Source organism: Camelus ferus, chromosome 7, assembly GCF_009834535.1.
Source record: "Camelus ferus isolate YT-003-E chromosome 7, BCGSAC_Cfer_1.0, whole genome shotgun sequence".
NCBI lineage: Eukaryota > Metazoa > Chordata > Mammalia > Artiodactyla > Camelidae > Camelus > Camelus ferus.
Window position 1 is genome coordinate 48002169 of NC_045702.1, and position 21971 is coordinate 48024139.

Consider the following 21971-nt stretch of genomic DNA (forward strand, 5'->3'; position numbering starts at 1 on the left):
TTCTCGAGGCTGGCAGACAAGACTGATTAGAGTAAGAACATGAAATAATGTTTTCTTAAAGCCGAGGAGCATATTGTGTAAAGTGTCAGGCACAAAGAGTCCGTATGTTCTTTGTGGCGAGCTGGAAACACAGGGCTGCCAATTGTACTTACAGTGTGTCCTGTCTCTGCTTCCAGACCAAGATTTTTTTCTAAATGTATCTGGTTACCACATTCAAAACACACATGCAAATAATGGTATTCAGTGAGAGGAAAGATAAGGGTTAGAGAAATAAAAGATATACAGTGAAATCGATTTTGTGAGGCACTTGGAACTCGGCCCTTAGCAAAACAGATGGGTTTTCCTTTTGGGATGGAAAGCCAGAGGGTTGAGGTACTGAGCCTTTTCCACAATTCTTTTGGGAAATCAATTGAGAGCATTTTCAAGTGGGAAACAATATTTACAGCAAATATCAATCTTGACTGGTCTTAGGGCATAAGAGTTGATGTGAGACTAACTCTGATAACTGACTACCTACTGATCTCTCTGACAGCTCTTCTGCCCCATGGAATGTGTACCTGGTGTAGCCTGGATGCTGCTGGAGTTTTTGAAGAAAGTGCCAAATACTCTCTTCAGTTTACATTGTGAACCATTTGGAAGACAGACAAAGTAGCCAGGGATGCAAATATCAGCTTTATTAGCAGTAAAGTGAGATAGGAACCCTCTGCCCCAGCAGGCTTACCAAGCAAAGGAGAGGAGAGAGCAGAGCCTACCAGCAGGTGAATTCTAAGTGAAGGAGTCAAAGGGAGTAGAGGCCGCCTGTGTTCAGCTGAATCTCTTTCCAACTTTCCCTGTCAAGTCAGCAGCCCCTCCTTCAGAGTGGGGTGGAAATAAGGGCACGGTATAAAAATGAGGATATTCTGAAAGGATGGTGATTTGAATTTTGTGGACCAAAGCCCTTTATTCTCCAATGCTTTGGTTTGTTTATTGATTTGTTGGTGGGCTTGCTTGGGGTGATGATGAAAGCAAAGTATTAAGAAGCCTGTTTTGCTTTTGAGTATAAGCCACACTCTCCAATCCACTTTTATCAGTAGAAAGGCTAATCCTTCAATGTCTTCCTTATGTCCGCAATTCTGCTTTCGAATTTCAGAGTAGAAAACAATGCCATTAACTTGCCCGATAACTTACACTTATCCAAATAGCAACTGGACATCTTCCAGTAGCTTATCAGAGTGAGTCTATAACATGGGGGTTGACTCTAACAGGAAAATTTTATTTTGGAACAGTGGTACAGGTCTGGTTCAGCCCCATGCCGTCTTCTATAATAGTGATTGTACTATTGACAAGTGATATGCTATTATCTAGTGATTGACAAAATAATAGAAATCGCCTCATTTATGAGTGTGACCCATCAGGTAAGTACTATTATTTTGTGTCGTTCTAGAGAAATATTTTTGGGGAAAGAGGGAAGAAAGGGAGGCAGAGGAAGCAAAAGACATAGAAAGTCCAGGTTTTCCCATTTACTACTAAGTAACCTGAAGAATGAAAAACACAGCATAGTGTTTAAGAGCAGAGGATACAGAATCAGGCAGATCTGAGGTCAAATGCTATTTCTGACCTTACTAGCTGCGTGGCCGTAGCAAGTCAGTAAACTACCTAAACCTCCATTCCTCCTTTCCAAAATGGAGGCAATAGCAGTACTTAACTTGTAGGGCAGCTATGAGGATTAAATCCGATACTGCATTTAAACACTTAACAAAATACCTGTAAATGTAAATGTAAATGTCAGTCACTGTCACTCTCAGCACTCAGTGATGTGTTGGGAGGCCATCTGACCCTGAACTTATTTCTCCTCTAATAGAAATAATTCCTAGAAGTCCTTTCCCACTTTTTGAATCTTGCAGTCTGTACCCCAAATATTATAGTTCTCTCAGGTCAAAACAATTAAGAGAGATGTATTCTAAACTCTGGTTTAACTGGTAAAAAACTACTGCCTGTTTTTGATTTATTTATGTAACAGATTTCTCATTTGCATTTTCTGTGAGAACCTGAATCCAAATCATAAATGTGTTTGCTGTATACTTTTAAGTGATGAGATTGTTTTCCTTATTAGTCAAATGCAAAAGGACAGTATGGACTGCTTAGGACCCCACAGTTATTTTTGTACTTATTTACATTTTTTAAGAACCCTGAAGCACTTACAGACATCTTCTCAATTTGCACAATATTCTTGCAACTACTGAACAAGAGAGAAAGAATAAAGTTTAAAAAAATGAAGTGTGGAGACAGTTGATGGTGCCCAAGTTGCTCAAGGAAGCCATGGCAAGGTGGGACAACCGCTAGGTCGCTGAGCAATCAGCCTGAGCCCCCGCTGACACTGTGCTTTTTCTGTGAGCACCCAAAGCACGTGGCTCTGCTTTCAGTATTCCTAACCGTCCTCCTTCTGATGAAATTCATCCTTTTTTAGACTGTGCTTTTTAGACTGAAGACAAACACTTAAAGGGCAGGAACAGGTATTATTTTCCCCAGCACATCATCTGATAGGCTCAAAGTGTTTGTTTTGTCCGCTTTTGTATGATGAAATAAGCAACATCACAAAAGTGCAAATTATTGGATAGATGGTCCATCATCTCTATGAGGGTGAACTCTTAGGATTCTTGTCTGTTTTATTTTTTCCAAAAAGTTGGGAAAGGGAGAGGGTTTGTTGTTGTTGTTGTTGTTGTTGTTGTTGTTGTCATTTTCTAAATATCTCTTATATGCCAATCTTGTATTTTCTGCTTATTTCCAATCTCCCTATCTCAGAGGTCCTAAACAAGAATGAGAGGAGGAAGGCAATTATATTTAGACAGAACTAGACCCACTGCCACTTCATTGGGCAGCATTCTTAATAGTGCTAACATTTAATTTCTTGTTAGAAACTTCGTAAGTTTGTTAGGCTGGTTAAACAAGATGATATGATACAATTGCATACAAAAACTCACTCAAGAATGTTGTCTATAAATTCTTATTTACTCTTCTCTATTCAGATATCAGTGTTTATTCCAATCGTATTTATGCTTGGATAAACCCATCTCAAGGCACCATTTCTATTATTTTGCTTTGCAGGGGATTTTTTTCTTTTAACTCATTTAAAGTAGCATTGCTTTCTTATAAAAGCCATACAGAGTGCCAGTGTGACCCAGGGCTGAACCTGTAAGTAGGAAATATTTATTTTGGAACAGTCATGTTTCATGTATGATTTGACTGTAGGCAAATTGTACTATTGTACTATTAACTTTGTAATAATTATTGACAAAAAAATAGGAATCACCTCATTTATGAGTAGAGATAATCAAAGGAAGTTCTACTTTTCTTATCTTAGTGAAATATTTTAATGGTGGCATAAGGCCTTTTGTTGTGTTGAATTAATTTACAGATTAACAGACTTGAAAATCATTGTTTTACAGCAATTAATACACACTCTTGGTCAGAGCAAGTAAGAATGAAGAACCAAGTGTTTCAGTTAAGAAAGTAAATTGATTAACTTCTCTCCGCTGGACAGCATTCTCCTTTGGGAAGGAAGGTATTAGCATCCTTAAAACAAAGGAGGAAAATCATTCTTTTTATAGTGAGAAGTAGAAAACAAGATAGCTTTCTCACCTCTGTGGCTTTGGGGGGAATCTTTCCATCCAGCGTAATTTGAAAGAAGTATTTTTCCTACATTGCAGTTCCAGCTCTAAATTAAAGTTACTTTGTCAAAAGAATAGATAATAAAGCTATTACTTCAAATTTCTGGGCATGCCTCCCAGGAAAAAAAATTAATGTGCATTTCCATTTTTAAAGTGTCTTTAGTTTAATATAGTTAATTCCTTCATTTTTGCAACCATAATATCCCCACTGTTGTTGAGGCAATTTCACTTTCCCTTCCTACAAGATTGGGGCACGAATGAAAGAATTACAGTAAACTGAAAACAAATTTGGTTTTCAGAATTTTTTTTTTAGAAAGTAATATTGTTCACAACTGGTAGCCAGTTTTAGAGACAAAACCATGGCAGAGAACCTTCTCTTAAATAAATTCAAACTAATTTACTCACTCTTGATGACAAGTAAATGATGGCAGATAACTCTGTTCCAAAAAGACCAAGTAATAGAAATGTTCAAATTGGGTGGAACCAACCTCTCCCTAAAAACTGGCAAGACCCTCTTCCCCAAGTAGATGCTTGTCTCCTCTTTTAAGGAACGGCATTAAAGGAGCAAGTTCGATTCTGCAGGGAATCCCTTCTCCTGCTTCTACCAGCCAAAAGGGAAGTGGCTTCTGACTGGAGTTGCTGGAGCCCATTGAAATCTTTTTTGCTGCTAATGGTCATTATGACAAAATCTGTGACTAAGATGTGGAGGTTTAACTGCCTCATTTTCCTTTAGCTCCTAAACCCCTTGGTTCACATAAAAAGCCTTGGTTGGAAAATTCCACCAACAGCGCATATCGGTTGGTGAAAATCACATGATTCTGACCATAGAATAAGCTATTTTTAAATCCTTGGCTAGAGTTAGACCATGTACAAAGTCTGGATGCAGATATGTACTGGATTTCCTCAACTTGATAAAAAGAACTGCTCTTCTAGAAATATGAAATGCATGACTTCTGTTTTTCTTCCTTAATCACATAGAGAGTCGTTGTACGTTTGCACACATGCCTCCTGGGCCTGTGTTACACCTGCTTGCTCCTTATTTCTCTCCTCAGGTTGCATAACTAATCTTTTATTATTTAGGGAAATTATTATATTTTTGTATTCTAAAGCCCCATTTCAAATAAGAGATGCTAATAGTGTTCAGAATTGCCTAAGCTGAGCTCTCGTGCACATTAACACAAGGAGTAAAAAATGTATATATGAAAGGAGTTTCTTGGCTAGAGATAATATTTGAATAATTATTACCAAATCGTTATACTCGGTGCTGTTAAAGTAAACTGCATTAAAAACTATTAAAGACTTTTAAATACAAAAGGAACCAATATATTACTACAACATGTTTCAAAACTTAAAGATTATGTTTTAAAGTCTCATACATTTTTATAACATCATACATCAAAAGTTTCAGTTTTGTTTCACCATAAAACTATACCTTGAGGCTTTTTATGAAGAGAATCTGAAATGAAATTAGTTACCCCCAGGCTGCAATTTCTCATAGGAAAATCATTTTTCTAAGCCTTCAGTTAAAGACTCAGAAAGTTAGAATTCTTTTAAAATGAATTTTCAGTTGAATTATATTTCATTTATTATCACAACCTAGCTGTTCAGCTGGTTAGCCATCCACTGACTTTTAGATGTACAACATTCTATGATGGGGACAATTATCTGTCATTTAATTAAATTCCAAAGCTACTGTATTCCATTCAAGATAAATCATAAAACTAACATTTAAGAAAAATATTACTGTAAAAGATAAACACCTTTTATAAATCCTTTAAGATTGTTTTCTACTGTTTTATCTTCTACACACTCTGTGGCACATGGGAGTTTTTTTTTTTTTTTTAATGAAAGAAAAGAACATAATAGCTCCTGATTCCATGATTCTAAAACCTAAGGAATTCTTATTTTAAAAAGAATAGCATTAAACTATATGCTTATGACTTTACATTCATCTGAATGGGAGAAATGATACAACCTCCTCTTAAAATACAGAGTTAGTGAATTGTCTTCTTTTGATTGAATGGGATGATATATCTAAGTTCCAATAATGGATCTTATCATAAAAGTCATTTTTACTATTAAGACAGAACATTTTGCCTAGTACTTAGAGGTTGTTGCTTTCAAGTTAATAATGATCATTTTGAATTCTAATACCCTACTTCCAATTTGTAAAATTCTTCAAAGTGCAACTAGATTTATAGAAAGTGGTCTCAGTAGGATTGCACTAGATATGAAATAAAAGAATAAATAGGTGTAGCCCCCATCAGAAAAACCCGAGAGTCCTTGTTTCAGCTTTGGTGAGGGCTTTTATTTTTTCATTTCTGAACTAGTTTCACACTAATACCCCTTCCACACACACACTCACCAAACTCACAGATGATGAGAAGGCGATTGGTACTTTAACAGGAATTACTAACTCGTTAATCTTTCTGTGATGCTAGTGGTACATACTGAGTAGCGTGATGTGAGTTAGGAGCATGAAATTGCCTAGAAAGCACAAGAACCTTGGCAAATGTTCACAGAGTGGAGCAGAATGCTTTAATGCAACTAAATGGTTTAATGACAAGTAGGGAATTACTGTAAAATATAATGCTGGCGAAAGGCAGCAAACAGCGCCTGCTGGCTAGACTAAGAAATCCAAAATGGGATCCAGGAAGAGAGCACAATGCCCAGCTGCTGCGGTGGTTGCCTGTTCCTCCTATACTATTATTACTGTTCACCAGTCCTGAAATCTGAATGACAGTGGCCTGAGCCCTTTCAAACAACAGAAAGAAGGTCAATTTTTGTAATGAGGAAATGGAAGTGGTGGCGCCGAAGATCACTGACCCTTACAGTTTGCTGCGCGATGAAGGAGCAGTGAAGTGCGCGGGGAAATGATGGTGTAGGAAACAGTGACACCACCATCATAAAACACGGAACTGAGGAACAAGTAGCAAATGCATGAAAATGTGCATAAATCAAGGATATGCTATCAACCCTGGACTTATTCCTGTTCTCAAACTGTGAAAAATTGGGCCTAACAGTTCTGTGGAGAAAGGAAAAGGCAAAGGGCCAAAAATGAAGTTTAAGAGTATAAAGCATGATATTTTTTAACCACGGATAATATTTAAAATATTTAGCACCTAGAAGTTCTAGGTACTGACCCACCAGAACAGGTGCTGGTCAAGGTTCTGGAGCAGGATCTGTGAGACCAGCTGCCCGGCCAGGGACTACCAGGTTAATTCTCAGATCCTGCGTGGGTCTAGGGATCCAAACTGAAGCCAGGGCAGCTCAGGAAAAGAGGTGAGACAGGAGCACATGGAGTTGGGCCAGTGGTTGTTTATCAACTGGTGCAAAATCAGTTTAGTATTTTAACATCTAGTACAGGCGACCAGTGCATCCCAGCGCTTTAGTGCTGCTTTCAGCCCTGCTCAGTCCACTGCTGTCGCCTATTCACGCAGTACGTTGTGGTGCAAAGAAAGAGAAGAGTAGATGTTAGCAGGGCTAACTGAAAACTTGTCTTTGATATCTGATGGCCTTTTCGTATTTCATGTCCTTCAGTGTTATGTCACTAAATCCTCTTCATATTCATAACCCAGGAGTTTCTGAATTAGACAAATGTGCTAAAGTCACTAATGTAATGAATAAAGTTTATTCCACTGGATAATATTGATGCTTGATAATCTGATGATTCGAGGAGCTCAAAAGATTTTTATGATTAAAAAAAATGTTTTTATGATGGCATCTGAGACTTCCTTTTACAATAAAGCAGAATTGCAATTCTGACTACATTAGATCAGACCTAGCGACAATATTTATGGATTTGACAACTTTGCATTTATATTTAGCTTGTATCAGTTTAGTAGTTACAGTAATGTTAAAGGGCAAAATGTGAAATATTAGCAAACAGGATATAGAATGAAGATTTGGAAGTACCACGACTTCAATGGGACACAAAGACCAAATGTTAGTTATCTTCTAATATAGAGTAAAGGTGATCACTTAAAGACGATTCAGCTAACAGTGGCTAAGATTTTAAGAGCACCTGGAAGGACAGACAAGCTGTAATAAAGGCACTGACTTCTCTGATTTTTTTTTCCCCACATGTGGCAATGGAGAAAATGCTCATCCTAGTAAAGAAAAGGAGACACCTAGTCACCAAGACAAAGCCAGCATGCATGGTTGCAGAAGAATAGGACAGACTCAGTTTGCACAATGCACAAGACTAGAATGTCACTCATCTACATCTGAAAAAAACATTTAATCACATGAGCTGAACTTCCAAGCAGGTAAGTTATCATTAGAAAAAAAAGTTTTTTTTTTTTCAGGCCATAAAGAGATGACTATTTGAGCCAAACTTTCAAATACAGTTATTAAACACTCCAAAAACGCCACCACTGAACTAGACACTGTCTTTGACTTCACGTGCTATCGGAAGGCAACAAGCAAATGCAGAATAAGGACAGAGATTGGTGGTAGAAATGAGTGAGAAATCGTATTTATCTATATTCTACCTTGCAATGTACCAAAAATTGAAGGGTGGTTTTTTTTAATAGTCAAAAGAAGATAAACTGAAGTCTAAACTTCTTTAAAATCTCAGCCTTCAAGGGGCATCTTCTTTGAGGCAACACATATAAGGGGGTGGGAGAAAATGCCCATTAATTTGAAAAACTATGTATCCTCATACATTTCAAGTTGACATCTTAAATTAATCATAAGTGAAAATAGTTGTAAAGGATGTAATATTGACACTTTAAAATACAACTTTAAATCACTCTTTTCAATGAATTCAATGGGACATAAATGCCATAGTGATTTTACACCTACCATCATCCATTGAAAAATAGATTCAACCAAGTATTCTTAAATAGCTGCAAATTTTACATGATTCTTTTTTCCCATTGAAATTGTGTTTCCATTTCTCTTTTCTCGTACAATTTTATCTTACTATATTAAGTGTTTAATATTTGAAAGTCCTTTTTGTTTATGTTATCATACTTCTCTGCAGCAAAAAAAAAGTCTTTAAGTTGGATTTTTTAACTTAAGAAGTATCTTGTTATCATGAGATCTTAAGTATTAAAAAAAATTCCTCTGCATGGAGGGATTTTTCTAAGTATTAGTAGCACACAATTTAACAAAACAATATATTTCAAAAATATTTGCTAAAGATTATTAAATATAAAAAGTAAATTTTTATTAGAAATGCATCTCCTAATGAGACGGGGGATAATTATGGTGCCTTAACTTAGAGGAGGTTTCTACACACCAAAAGATAAATTTTCCCTCTGTTTGGCACCCTGAGAGTTTTTAAACCCTGGAGCTATTGGGAATATTGTGACGATGTGTCTAACTTTGGGGTGTAACGTGATCCTAACACCGTGTAGTCGAGCCTTCCACTGTTCAGCACAGTTCCCAGCACCCAACTGTTATTCAATTAATATTATTTTCTTGGTCTTCTCCTTTTTACTTACTGGGCTAACCACTAGCCTAACAAATGAAGCTTACCCCAACTCCAGAATGTTCCTTTAAATAAGGGTCTCCTCAGATAAACCTTTCCTTGATGTCACAACATTCTCTTCATAGCAGGAAATAGATTTATAAAAAGTTTTATATGTGTAGCTAAACATTTAATCAAATGGCTTACTGTAATATATACATATACATCTCTAAACCCAAGGTTATTGAAAAATTAAGTTCTACATAAGGGCATTAAAACTATGACATTTATTGAAAAATACACCAACTAAAAGAGCTATTATTTATTTTCCAATATTAAGTGCTTACAGTATGTCAAGCAAGTAGAAACTGTGCTTGGATATACAATACCTGGAACACTTGAGTCATTTTGAAAAACAGATGGTGTTTTAGAAGGAGTCGATCTTCCTATTAGCATAAGTAGGCTGTGGATTTTTTCATATGTAATGACTTCTATTTCTACCCCCTGCCTGACTGTACCGCCTACTACTGAACGTTCTGACTCCACACTTCCCCACTGGTCTCTGTATACTCTTCTCACATGGGGAAAAGGACTCTCCCCAGCAGGTACTTTTTTTTTTTTTAACAGATAAAAGAAAATTAACGGCTGTTTTGTTTTAGCCTTAAATTGTTTATCACTATTTTTGTTTCATTTTGTTTTTAGCTAGAATATCCCTGCTTCTCTTCCAAAGAACTGTGCAAAGGATTTTAAAACTCTTTAAAAATAAATAAAATCTTGTTTCAGAATAAAGATTTTAGGAGAACTTCTTTGTGAAAGCAAACTATTGCATTTTAAATGTCTTTTTTGTTAGCAAGCCCTAATATAGCAACACAGCAGTAATTGCTATTTTATAATCTCCTGAATATTGAACTATGTATTATGCAAATTAATACTTTTTGGAGTATGCACCCGCCTAGCCATGGAGTTCTTTTTTGTTGACGTATTTTACCTTTGCAGCTTTTGCCAGTCAGTGTAAAGAGGCGCCTTGGTATTTACTAATTCCAGGCATAAACAGGTTTCTACCAGACGCATGGCAGCTACTTTTCATGTCTTTGTTTTTAAATTAAAGAAAGACATATGGCAGTTTTGCAAAATTTGAAGAAAATAGTTTTTTGATAACAGCTAGAAGTTCCCTTCAGCAGAAGTTTATTCTCATCATGACTAAAGATCCCTGGGACCAGGCTACGACTCCATAATCCCCAGCAGAACGTGGTAGTGTAAGAAGAGGTATCAGGTTGAATTTCACATAATTGTCATTTTGTGGGTCAAAAATGGTTGGATATTGTAATTTCAGGTGGTTCAATCAAACAATTGCCACATTCAGGGTCTTTCCTCAAAGGAAGCTCCACAACATAGACGCCCCTCAGGAACATGCTACAGAGACACTCCCTAGGAACTATTTCCTAAATTGGGTAAAACGTCATGATACAATATTGATTCCTTTCAATATATCCTACCAAGTCATTTCATGCAGTGCAGACTTGATGAGCATGCGTTTTTCTGTTCAAGTGGATGTCTTTACAATCCACCACAGCCCTTTTTCTCCCAGGAGGAATCAGCCGCATCATAGTCCCAGAAGCCTTGACAAGGAGCCAGGTTGCCCACCCTGGGCTGAAGTGTGAGGGAGTCAACAGGGAGAATGGTCTGAACACACAAAAATATGTTGACCATCTTAAAGGCTGGTACATGATCACTGTAACTGGCCCCCAAATAGTTCTATCTTACATTTGTATGAATACACCCACAAGGCAAGCAGGGAGTATGACTATTCCCATTTTACAGATTAGGAAACTAAAGCTCCAAGATATTAAGCAACTAGCTCAGGGTCACCAGTGAGTAAATGGCATATCTAGATTGGAACTTTGTGTTGTCTCAGAGTCTATTTCCTTGGGAGGTAATACATGAAAATTTAGGATATTAGGTAGAATATCCTTCCAACTTCTCTCCTCTCCTCAGTGTCCTGTGCACATATGCCAGTGAGCTAAGGTGACTAGTTATGGTGGGCTGGATGTGACTCCGCAGAGTCAAGCATTGCTCTACTTCTGTGATAAGGGATGAAAATGAGGAAGAATACATACTCTTCAGGGGACAAGAGAGGGTAAAACAAGAAGTAAGCATTTCATGGATCCATGGGAATGGACATCTAGAATTTTTGCATCAGTGTGAGACAAGGAAAAAGAGAAGGAAAGACCCTTCTTCCTTGGCAGAGGAAGCCTTAGGGTTGGTTCTGGGCTTTCTTTTCCCCATACCAACAGGAGTTGAACCTGCCCTGTGGACAAAGCCCAGTAATATTAAAGAATCACACACACACACAATCACTGACTGTAAGAAATTTACAGTCTGAAGAATGAGCTTGGACAAGCAAATGGAAAAAAATGCATGGCAAAGGCAAATGTAAGAGTTAATATGGATGTTCAAATGCTTGGAATGATAGATGTCATAAGAGAATAGCGATAAATACCTTGAATAGAAATTGGCCCTGAAAAAGCTGGAATTCTAAAGAGATGCTAAAAATTTCATATAGTTGCCAAGTGCTGAAGCAGAGTAAGATCAATACATCGCACACTTTTCTTTGAGAAAAAGTGCTTACCTGTTTGAGGTGCCAAGTGGCCTGGAAATATCTAGCAACACTTGACTTTAAACTCTATTCATCTAGCTCCACTGTAACACGGGAGTCAATAAAAATAACTTGAATTTGTAGAGTAACTTTCTTCTAAGGGCTCAAAGAAAAATATATGAGCAAATAGCAGAATGTGTTTAAAAATAAAGCCCATTATCTCTATCAAAAAACATGTTGTGATAAATATTTCCACCTCAAAGTAACTTTTTATTTTTGCAGTGTTGTGGAAAATTTTTGTTATATGACATAGTTAATCAAAATGATTTTTAAACCAGTTAATCCTAAGGGCAGAAGACACTTTTCACAATCTGTAACTGTCTGTACATATTACAGCTGTTGTTAGAATATTCATTTACCCCAAAACCTACGTCCTTGTATCCCTGACGTTTTACACTATATCAGCTTGTATAGCTGCATTTGTATGGATGTAGATACTGAACTTGAATCTTACAGAAAAGTAAGATGTGAAAGCTTAAGTCATGTAAAAAATTTGTTTGGCAACCCAACCAAATATGGGCAGAAGACCCAAATAGGCATTTCTCCAAAGAAGACACATAGATAGCCAGTAAGACTAATTATCACTAATTATTAGAGAAAGGCAAATCAAAACTACAATGAGGTATCAACTCACACCAGTCAGAATGGCCATCATCAAAATGTCCACAAATAATAAATGCTGGAGAGGGTGTAGAGAAAAGGAAACCCTCCTACACTGTTGATGGAAATGTAAATTTGTGCAGCCACTATGGAAAACAGTATGGAGGTGATTTAAAAAACTAAAAACAGAGTTATCATATGATCCAGCAATCCACTCCTGGGCATATATCTGGAAAAGAAGAAAACTCTATTTCAAAAAAATACATGCACCCTAATGTTCATAGCAGCACTATTTACAAGAGCCAAGACAGCAAAGCAACCTAAATGTCCATCAACAGATGAATGGATAAAGAAGATGTGGGATATATATATATAAAATATATATAAAATAGACTATTACTCAGCCATAAAAAGAATAATGCCATTTGCAGCAATGTGGCTGGACCTAGAGATTATTATACTAATTGAAGTAAGTCAGACAAAGACAAGTATCACATGACATCACTTGTTATGTTGAATCTAAAATACTAAACAAATGAACTTATTTACAAAGCAGAAATAGGCTCACAGATATAGAAAATAAATTTATGGTCACCAAAGTGGGAAGCAGGGGGGAGAGATAACTAGGAGTTAGGGATTAACAGCGATACACTACTATGTAAACAGATGAACAACAAGGACCTTCTCTGTAACACAGGGAACTATATTCAGTATCTTGTAATAACCTATAATAGAATAAGAAATTGAAAAAGAATAGATATATGTACACATATATGTGTAACTGAATCACTATGCTGCACAGCAGAAACTAACACAACATTGTAAATCAACTGTACTTCAATTTTTTAAAAGTGATTAAAAAAAACCTCACTAATTAAATAACCCATTGTGCCTGATAATGGAAAAATTAAAGATAATGTCTTTGACAGCATAGTTAGTATCTTCATTTTTGATCCCCCATGTCCAGCATAGCAGTTAGTACAAAGTTGGTATATTAGAAAGTTTACTGATTGCATTAAGAATGGGTAAAGGAGGGTGGGAAGGGATAGACTGGGATTTCAAAATTGTAGAATAGATAAACAAGATTACACTGTATAGCACAGGGAAATATACACAAAATGTTATGATAACTCACAGAGAAAAAAATGTGACAATGAGTGTGTATATGTCCATGAATGACTGAAAAATTGTGCTGAACACTGGAATTTGACACAACATTATAAAATGATTATAAATCAATAAAAAATGTTAAAAAAAAAAAAAAAGAATGGGTAAAGGAAGGAAAAAGTAATTCCAATATTGAGATTCTAAACTCAAATCCTACAGGACACCTCTCCCTTCTCAAACTCAGTAGCAATTTTCAAAAAGTCACATGCACAAAAGGGCTGAAGAAACAGGGAAGGCTCAATGACCTGCGTCCTCAGTCAGTCTGACCTCCGTATCTGCTAGAGGCATAAACCCTAACTACCCCAGGTCACTTAGGAGTAATAGCTAACCACTATCATACGCTTACTGTGAGCCAAGAATTGTGCTAAGTACCTACTATTTATTATCTCATTCTAGCCTCAGAATAACTCTAAGCAGGATAAATTATTATTTATAACTTTTATTATTATTCCCATTATTCCAATGAAAAAACTTAGGCCCCCACTTCACTGTTAGTAAGCAGGGGAGTCAGAATGCAAATACAGGTCTGTTGGCCGGTGCTCCTGCCCAATGAGCACACTGCTTACTGCTTGGAAATAGCCCCAGGTTGGACCTGCAGGGCTCTGTGGAGGCCCTTTTCCAAGAAGCTGCCTTAGCCAGTAACCAGAGGCCTTGTGGGACCTGGGGCGGCAGCACCTGCATTCTGTGCACAGAACACTGCCCCACTTGCTGAGCCCGTTGGAGCACCAACTTAAGCTGATCTGCAGCCTCACAACTTCCTCTTTCAATCTTCAGCTGCCAGAAAGTCAATGGTCCATGACTAGTCGTAACCCAATTTTATAGGTGACCGGAGCCCCCATCAGGGGTGAGAGGCTGGAGACGCTAGCTTCCGTCTTCTTCCCCATGGTCACCATGTAACTTAGGGGCCCTCATATCAACTGCTAAAGTCTCACTGTGTCATCTAACTAGGGAGCATTTGTGAGGAAAGGGGCACATTCAGTTCCATCTTTTCCTTTAAAAAGGAGGAAAGCAAAATTTAGAGAGTTAAGGAGCTGGCCTGAGGTTGACAGTGCCAGGGCGGGAATGTAAGTATCATGCTAAGTGCCCACAAAGGTGAAATGTCAGAATGTCTTGTTTAATTTGATCCACAAACAGAATCAGAAGAGTGAGTATTGTTACAATGGACCTGCTCCATACACCCCAACAATCAATCAATCAATCAATCAATCAATCAATCAATATTTTTTGATTACGTGTAAGGTGTCTTTGGCAGATGTTGTGGAGGATGCCAAGATCAATTAGCCGTTTTTATTCCTAGAAACCGACTCTCCAATTAAAATCCTGGGCTAAAGAAGCTCCCAGGTCTGAATATGATCCACTGTCATAGTTCATTTGGTCCAGAATCCTTTGAAAGGACTGGCTAAACTTAGGATACCCAATGGGTGTCCTCCTGCTTAGCCAAGTCGGGTTGCTGTGAAAAGAGCACAGGCTTTGGAGTTTGGGCTGGGTATGAATTAGAGAATTTTTACTTGCCTGAAGTAAGTTATTTACCTGTCTGAGAGCCACTTTTCTCATCTATGAAAGCAAGGTAATAAATACCAATCATGCAGGATGACAGGGGCACTAAGTGAGATAATCGTGTAAAATGTCTGGCACTAAGGTATTCAATAGAGAGTAGCTGCAGTACCAGCACCATTATCATCAGTAGTGCCCAGATCAGGTCTTAGGTCCAGATCTGAAACTTGCAGGTCTCTTGGGGCCATATAGAATGAAAGGGGAACCCTCAGGCTTGCAGGGGAGTAAAAGCAGATCAGTAGGCTCTCTCTGTGGCTGGCAGGAGCAAGGAGCGAGGACCATTTCCCTCTCTGGGTTCCCGACTTCAGCACACTTTGGTGGCAGCTTGTATTAACAGGGATTTGCCTTTTCAAGGCTGGGAAACAATCCTTCCTGCCTCTGAGCTGGGTCCAGCTGTCATCACATGCTGTGGCAAGTGTTGGTCTCCACCTTTTAAGATCGTAGAGATAACTGAGGGAAGACTATGCTGGTGTAAGGGTTGGAATGTGTCGTTGTGATGGTTAATTTTATATGTCAACTTGACTAGGTTATGGGGTATCCAGATATTTGGTTAAACTTTATTTCTGGGTGCGTCTATGATGGTGTTTCCAGATGAGATTTACACTTGAATCCACAGACTAAGTAGACTGTCCTCCCTGGTGTGAGGGGGCTGTATCCAGTCTATTGCAGGTCTGAATAAAATGAAAGGCTGAGTAAGGAAGAATTTTTTCTCTCTGCTTGACTGTCTTTGAATTAGGACATTAGTCTTCTTCTACCTTTAGGCTCTGACTTGGACTGGAATTATACCACTGGCTCTGCTGGGTCTCTAGTTTACAGACTGCAGATCTTGGTACTTCTCAGCCTCCATAATTGTGTGAGCCAAAGTCTTACAGTAAATCTCTTTCTCTCTTTCTTTTTTTTTTCTCTCTCTCTCTCTTCTATTGGTTCTGTGTCTCAGGTGAACTTGGACTACTACAGTCATCCATGAAAGATGTTAGATTACATATTTCAGGAAACGAACAACAGGCGGACTTGCCAATCAGACATAGAAGGGGAAGGAGTACGCAGAGGGAGGTGTTGAGCAGTTAAATGGCACATGGCAGAGAAGACAGGTTTACATGCACAGGCTAGCCAGGAAGAAAGAGAGTGGACAACAAGGGTGATTAGGTACTGCAAGCAGGTAACAAGGGCAGACCCAGTTCTGGCAGAACTTCAGGGTCAGGTTGAATATCCATTTCTCCTGAAACCTGGGGAAAAGATCGTGTCTGGAGGTAGAATTTGGGCTGAGTCATTCCATGAATTTCCTTCTGATAGGTTTATTTGACCATTTTTAGAAGTCCAGAGGAATGTCTAGAAATTAAACTGAGGTGGGATTTAATATATGCAAAAGAAAAAAAACATATCCACAGAAATCTAGGACTGACCATGATTATTCTCTACTTATATATGATTGTGTGCATCACTCAAACTATAGAAAAGTACAACTCAGAAAGTTCACTTCTTTGGAGCTGATGTCCAAACACAAAATGCTTTACCAGATATTCTGCTATTTTTTAAGACCTACTGTTTTTGTCTTGTACTTCATAGGGGGAATCTTTCATGGAGGAAGAACTTATACTGAATTAGTGTCCCTTGTAGAGAGACAGGGTTAGCATTCCCCTTGGGTCTTCCAGAATTTGCATAGAGTGACAAGGCTGAAGATGAGAAATACCCTTGGCACAGCAATTTTCAAGTTCTACATGTAGGACAGTAGGGTTGTATTTTAATTTTTTCTAATAGACTAGCTCTCCTAACCACCTTTGTCCATTATTCTATTCATGCAATCCATCATCAGTGAATATATGAATATTTATGTGTGGCTCTAATATGTTTAGAACTTTAGCAGGCAATTCCCTTAAAGACTACTGCTGCAGTGTTCTGTGAGCAAATATCAGTGGGTTCCCATGACCCTCTTCTAGGCCAACTTTTAACCTGATTAATTGGAATTATAGTATCTCCAGGCACACGATAGCGGGGAAACAAAACATAAGGCAGATTACCAAGACTTGGAGTTAGAAACATGAGTATGTGCCAGGATCCTACCTGCTGTAACTAAGAGAGTGAGGTTTGCAGACCTGGTTTGTTTGTGGAGAGAGTAACAAAGGGATGGGTACAGCAAATGCAACCTTGACAATGGTCGGTCATTCTAGGAAATTCTTGGGACTTCTTTGTTTTCATTTTCTATCTTAATGAACATTTACAAACTTAACATTGCCACAATCCCAAAGCCTAAGATTTATGCTTCCCAACATTTGTCATACTTTTGTGGTGTTTCCAACAATTACACATTTTATCAAGAGTTCTGTGAGGAACTCAGGTAGGGATTACATGTTTGCCCTCTGGTCCTACCTTCTTCTCTCTTCTCTAGTGCTGGAGAACAAGACAGAAGTCCAAGGGGTTGAATTAGGACATGCTTGGTTAGGTAAGGGGTCTGATGAATTACCCTCTTCCCCATCCACGGTCAGAACCAACTGAGAGATAGATAAGGCAATCCGGCAGAGGAAGAGCACATTGTCAGCTTCATGACTGACCAAGCACAGCTGGATTCCAAATTGCAATCTAGAATTTGGCTAGACTCACCACCAGGTCCTGGTATCAGGGCTGACCTCTTTACTGCACTGCAGAGAACAGCTGCATTTATTCAGCCTGCAAAAGGGAAAATTCAGAAAAGGACTCAGCAGGGATGGAATCCCATGGGCCTACTCCTCCTCTACAACTCATCAATCCATGTGCCCTGGTCCGTGCGCCGAAGTGGAGAGAGACCAGGAGTCTGTCTCTAAACTAGCAGTTCTCGAAGTGTGATCTGAGGACCAGCAACATCAGCAGCATCTGGGAACTTGTGTGAAATGCAGGTTCTCAGGCCCTACCCTGAAGTACTGAATCAGGAATACTGAGGCCCAACAATCTGGATTCATAAGCCTTCCAGGTGATTCTGCTGCCCACTTAGGTTTAAGGACCACCAGTCCAGAGAGTAATTCTCAACCTAGAATCATCTGGGGCATTCTTAAAATGTAAGGTTGTCCAGGCCTTCTCCAGAACAATAAAACTAAAATCTCTGGGGTGGGGCCAGGTCTCGGTATTTTAAATATGTGAGGTAGAGACTGAATATGAGGGCTTTCTGGGTGTTGCAGATGTTTAAAACTAACTCCTTCATGGACATGTTTGTGAGTGAAGAGCCCTCTTCCCAATCCTACCTCAACCCCCCACCCTCATGGCTGGGGATCGCCCTTCTGTAGTTACCTAGAGCGGTAGTTCTCAGCTCAAGGCAACTTTGTCCCCAAGGGTACATTTGATAATGTCAAGGGATGGTTTTGATTGGCAGGGCTGGGACAGGGCATGTAACTGGAATCTAGTGGGTAGAGGCCAGGGATGCTGTTAAACTTCCCACAATGCACAGGACAGCTCCTCACAACAAAGAGTTATCTAGTACAAAATGCCAGTAGTGCCAAGGCTGAGAAACTCTGCTCAACAGCATGTATTTCTGAATCTACCATGTACGCTAGATGTATATACTAAGGTTTGGCTGTAATAAAACTGCATCTTTAAATGGTTATCAAAACCCTTTCCTCTAAATTAGACTAACTTTTCTCCTCCCCATTAAGTGAATGAGGAAGGTTCTGGATTTGTGATCAACATTTCTTCAGTTATCTCCCTTATGACTGCGTCTCAGTGTAGATAGATGTCTAGGTTATAGGCTGACGAAGGCTATCCGCCATGTGGGTTTTCTCACTGTGTAAAACCCTTTGCAGAGCGTCCCATGCAGACAGGCATTGGTTAATACTATTCAATGATGACTAAATTAGCTTTTCCTCGTTGGGAAAGACAACTCTTTTAAATGCAAGTGCCACTATATCTCCTCTTAGTGTAATTTCAAAAGAATTTTATTATGTGCAACTTTTGTATCCATATTCTATAATTCTGCATTGAACATTTCTTGCTGTATCATTGGAATCCCAGAGCAGCTTTGTCAAGTGTACTCAGGTGATCTCAAGTGTGTGCTGGGCTCCTTTCCACTCTCTTTCTTTTAACACGTTCAATAGGATACCGATATATTTCCTGCTAAATGTATTCTTTAAATTCCTGCTAAATTTATTGCCAGGGCTCTTAGTTAATCTGAATATCTGATAAGTAATAAATAATGTTTTATTATTAATCATTATATTATTAGCATTTTATTATTAATTATTATATTATTATTAATGCTTGTCCCAAATAAATAAGCTTAGGATATACTAACCTTAAAATATTTATTTGCTGTTTATCTGATATTCAGATTTCATGGACATTTCATGAATTTTCCTTTAATATATACCATCTCTTTGAGAAAATTAACATTCTTTTTTCAGTAAAATTACTAGAGAATTTTCTATTATAACAAGGGCTGATATTCAGATGGTACATACTAGGAGAGCCATACTGTTTCCTAAAATATCAATATCTACCATATACGTTAGGAATAGGCACTGCTCTGAGCCTCCTAAGTGGTCTTCCAACCTTCCCCCACTTTCTTCTGCGTCAGCAACTAAAGGGTTAACAGCTGGCACTTGGGTAGGGTCACCAAGACCAGGATCAGGTACCTCCCCCAGTATCCATTCTGATTGGTCAGTGCCTATATACACTGCCGCTGAATGTTTTTAATATCGTCCCTAAATACAACTCTCAATTTAAAGCATACAAATGAGTCCCCGAAGAATCAAAATATAATTACATCCCGTGTAAGTATTTGAATAAATATATTTTTAAAGTCAAGTACTTTTTCATCTCATTTTACAACCATGTCTTCTCCTCATCTTCCTCCTTCCTAAGTAAACAATGATGGTGCCTCCTTTTTCGAGGTTGCTTTTGCTACCATAACAATTCTCCAGCTTTCCCAGGGGATTAGCCGTGATGCGATTTACTTTTCAAGGAGGGCCCATTTATCTTCCCCCTGACAAATTTCAACACATGCACAGCTCTAGCATGAACATTTCTGCAGATTAATCCCTCACCCTTCTCAAAGAGAAGAATTATTCTTAAACAATCTATTTCAATACAGAGTTCCTGGTGTGAAGTTAATTTCCACAAACCTTGCGAGTGTGCTACCAAACACCATCTCAGTTATTCACTGAGAACAGCAGAAGCCCTCTGTCTTGTAGTTTTTCATCGTATTGTTTAAATGTAAACAGGAAAGAAAGACCAAAGCATGCTTTCTTAAAAATCAGTGTTTCCTGCAAGCTCTTGGAATGGTTTCTGTATAACCATAGTCTGTGGTCATTAACTATCAATAAATATTTATTCAGCATCTACTATACTATCACTACAAATAAATAATATACTATGAAAGGTAAATTTTCATACGGGGGAATCAGACATTATGTGGGTCTGAAAAAAAAAGCTATGCAAAATTAGCTATGTGTTCAGATCAGTATGCTAACAACTTAAAGAGATAAATGTGTCTTATATAGCATGCCCATATTTTGCTGTTAGAAGAAATAACACTTGACTATTAGGAACAGCTGAAAAATATTTAATAGGGCAAGAACAGAGTAATATACCCTGGAAAAATTATCAGGCACCACAAAGACATGATAGGGAAAAGCAAGTAAGAACAGATAAAACAGAAAGAGACCTAGGGGATGGCTAGAAGCTGAATATGAATCACCAATTCAGTGCTATTGTGATGAAAGTCAATATGATACCAGCACAAATCAATAGAAGTAGAGTAGGCAAGGCTGAAACATAATTCTTCTTCTCTCCTCCCCATTAGTCAGAGGGAGGAAAGTATCCTGTTTTGGACAGCACACTAAAAAAGCTGTGCAGAACCCAACCACAATCAAAGAAGAGAAAGCCAACGAGCTAAAGGGACTGAGAAGGAGCTGACAAGAAAGGTGAACACATTGTCAAAAAGTGGCTTCCAGATGACTTGAAGGCTCTTTTTAAGTATCTACAGTTTTTGAGGATTTACAGTTTTCTACAGTTTTTAAGTATCTACAGTTTTTTTCTGGCCAGTGACTCTGATGATGGAATGTCATATAAGAAAAAATGTCAGTCTAAAATGAACCTTATAGTCATTTTTGATAGACATAAACTCTCACTTGACCAACAGGACACTAAAACAATAGAGTAGGTGCTGCTCTAACACAAAGATTGCCACATGCCTATCTCAACTTTTTTAATTTAAAAAAATTTAAAGGCAATCTTTATGAGTTAATCATCCATATGAGGGTCATAGTCATATTCAACTGTATCATAATTGTTCACAAGACTCACACACCTACATGTGAAATGAGCATTTTAGTATAAAATGCCCAGGATTCTGTGCAACAAGGGCAAGCTGGGAATAGTTGTGCTATACTCTAGAGCTATTTTTCAGTAAACACACATCACTAGTACAAAAGCAGACCAAACCCCTCTCTTGTTGACACCTACATATGCACACAGTTCCACTTCTGCTCCTGAGCCAGGGACACAGCCATCCCAGAATTGCACAAGAGTTACATAGAGTCTAGCTACATTTTCAATCATTTTGCACACTTGATGAAGAACAAGGAGATTGTATATAATAAATATTGATATGTGGCATGCATATTTTTGTTATTGATAATGGAAAATTATGCTTATTAATCTGACTAACTTTCTGGCTAACTACTCTCTTATGGTTCAGTTTTATAGTTCACGGATATGCAGGCCACACTGAATTGGGTAGTAAGGTGGTGGTCTGTTATGATGTGGCTACGGCTTTTTCCTTTACAAGTCCCTTCTAAGAACTTTTTTTAATATTAAAAGATAATGATAGCACTTGCAGCTTCAGTTTCACTTTTCTCTCTTTCCCAAAACTCCTTACTTTTACACAGTAATATTATGCTCATCTGAATATTAAGATACCCATAGAAGGAAAGGTAGGCTCTGCGGTCTGGATTATTATTTTTAGGAT

At 38.1% G+C, this 21971-nt stretch overlaps 1 long non-coding RNA gene across 1 annotated transcript in view; it reads right to left on the bottom strand.

The window, feature by feature from the left end:
- Positions 1 to 21971, bottom strand: part of LOC116664932 — a 125299-nt gene that overhangs the window by 52407 nt on the left and 50921 nt on the right. Inside the window, exon 2 of the long non-coding RNA XR_004321480.1 lies at positions 17639 to 17704. This is a non-coding gene — a long non-coding RNA (uncharacterized LOC116664932). The remainder of the gene's footprint in view (positions 1 to 17638; positions 17705 to 21971) is intronic.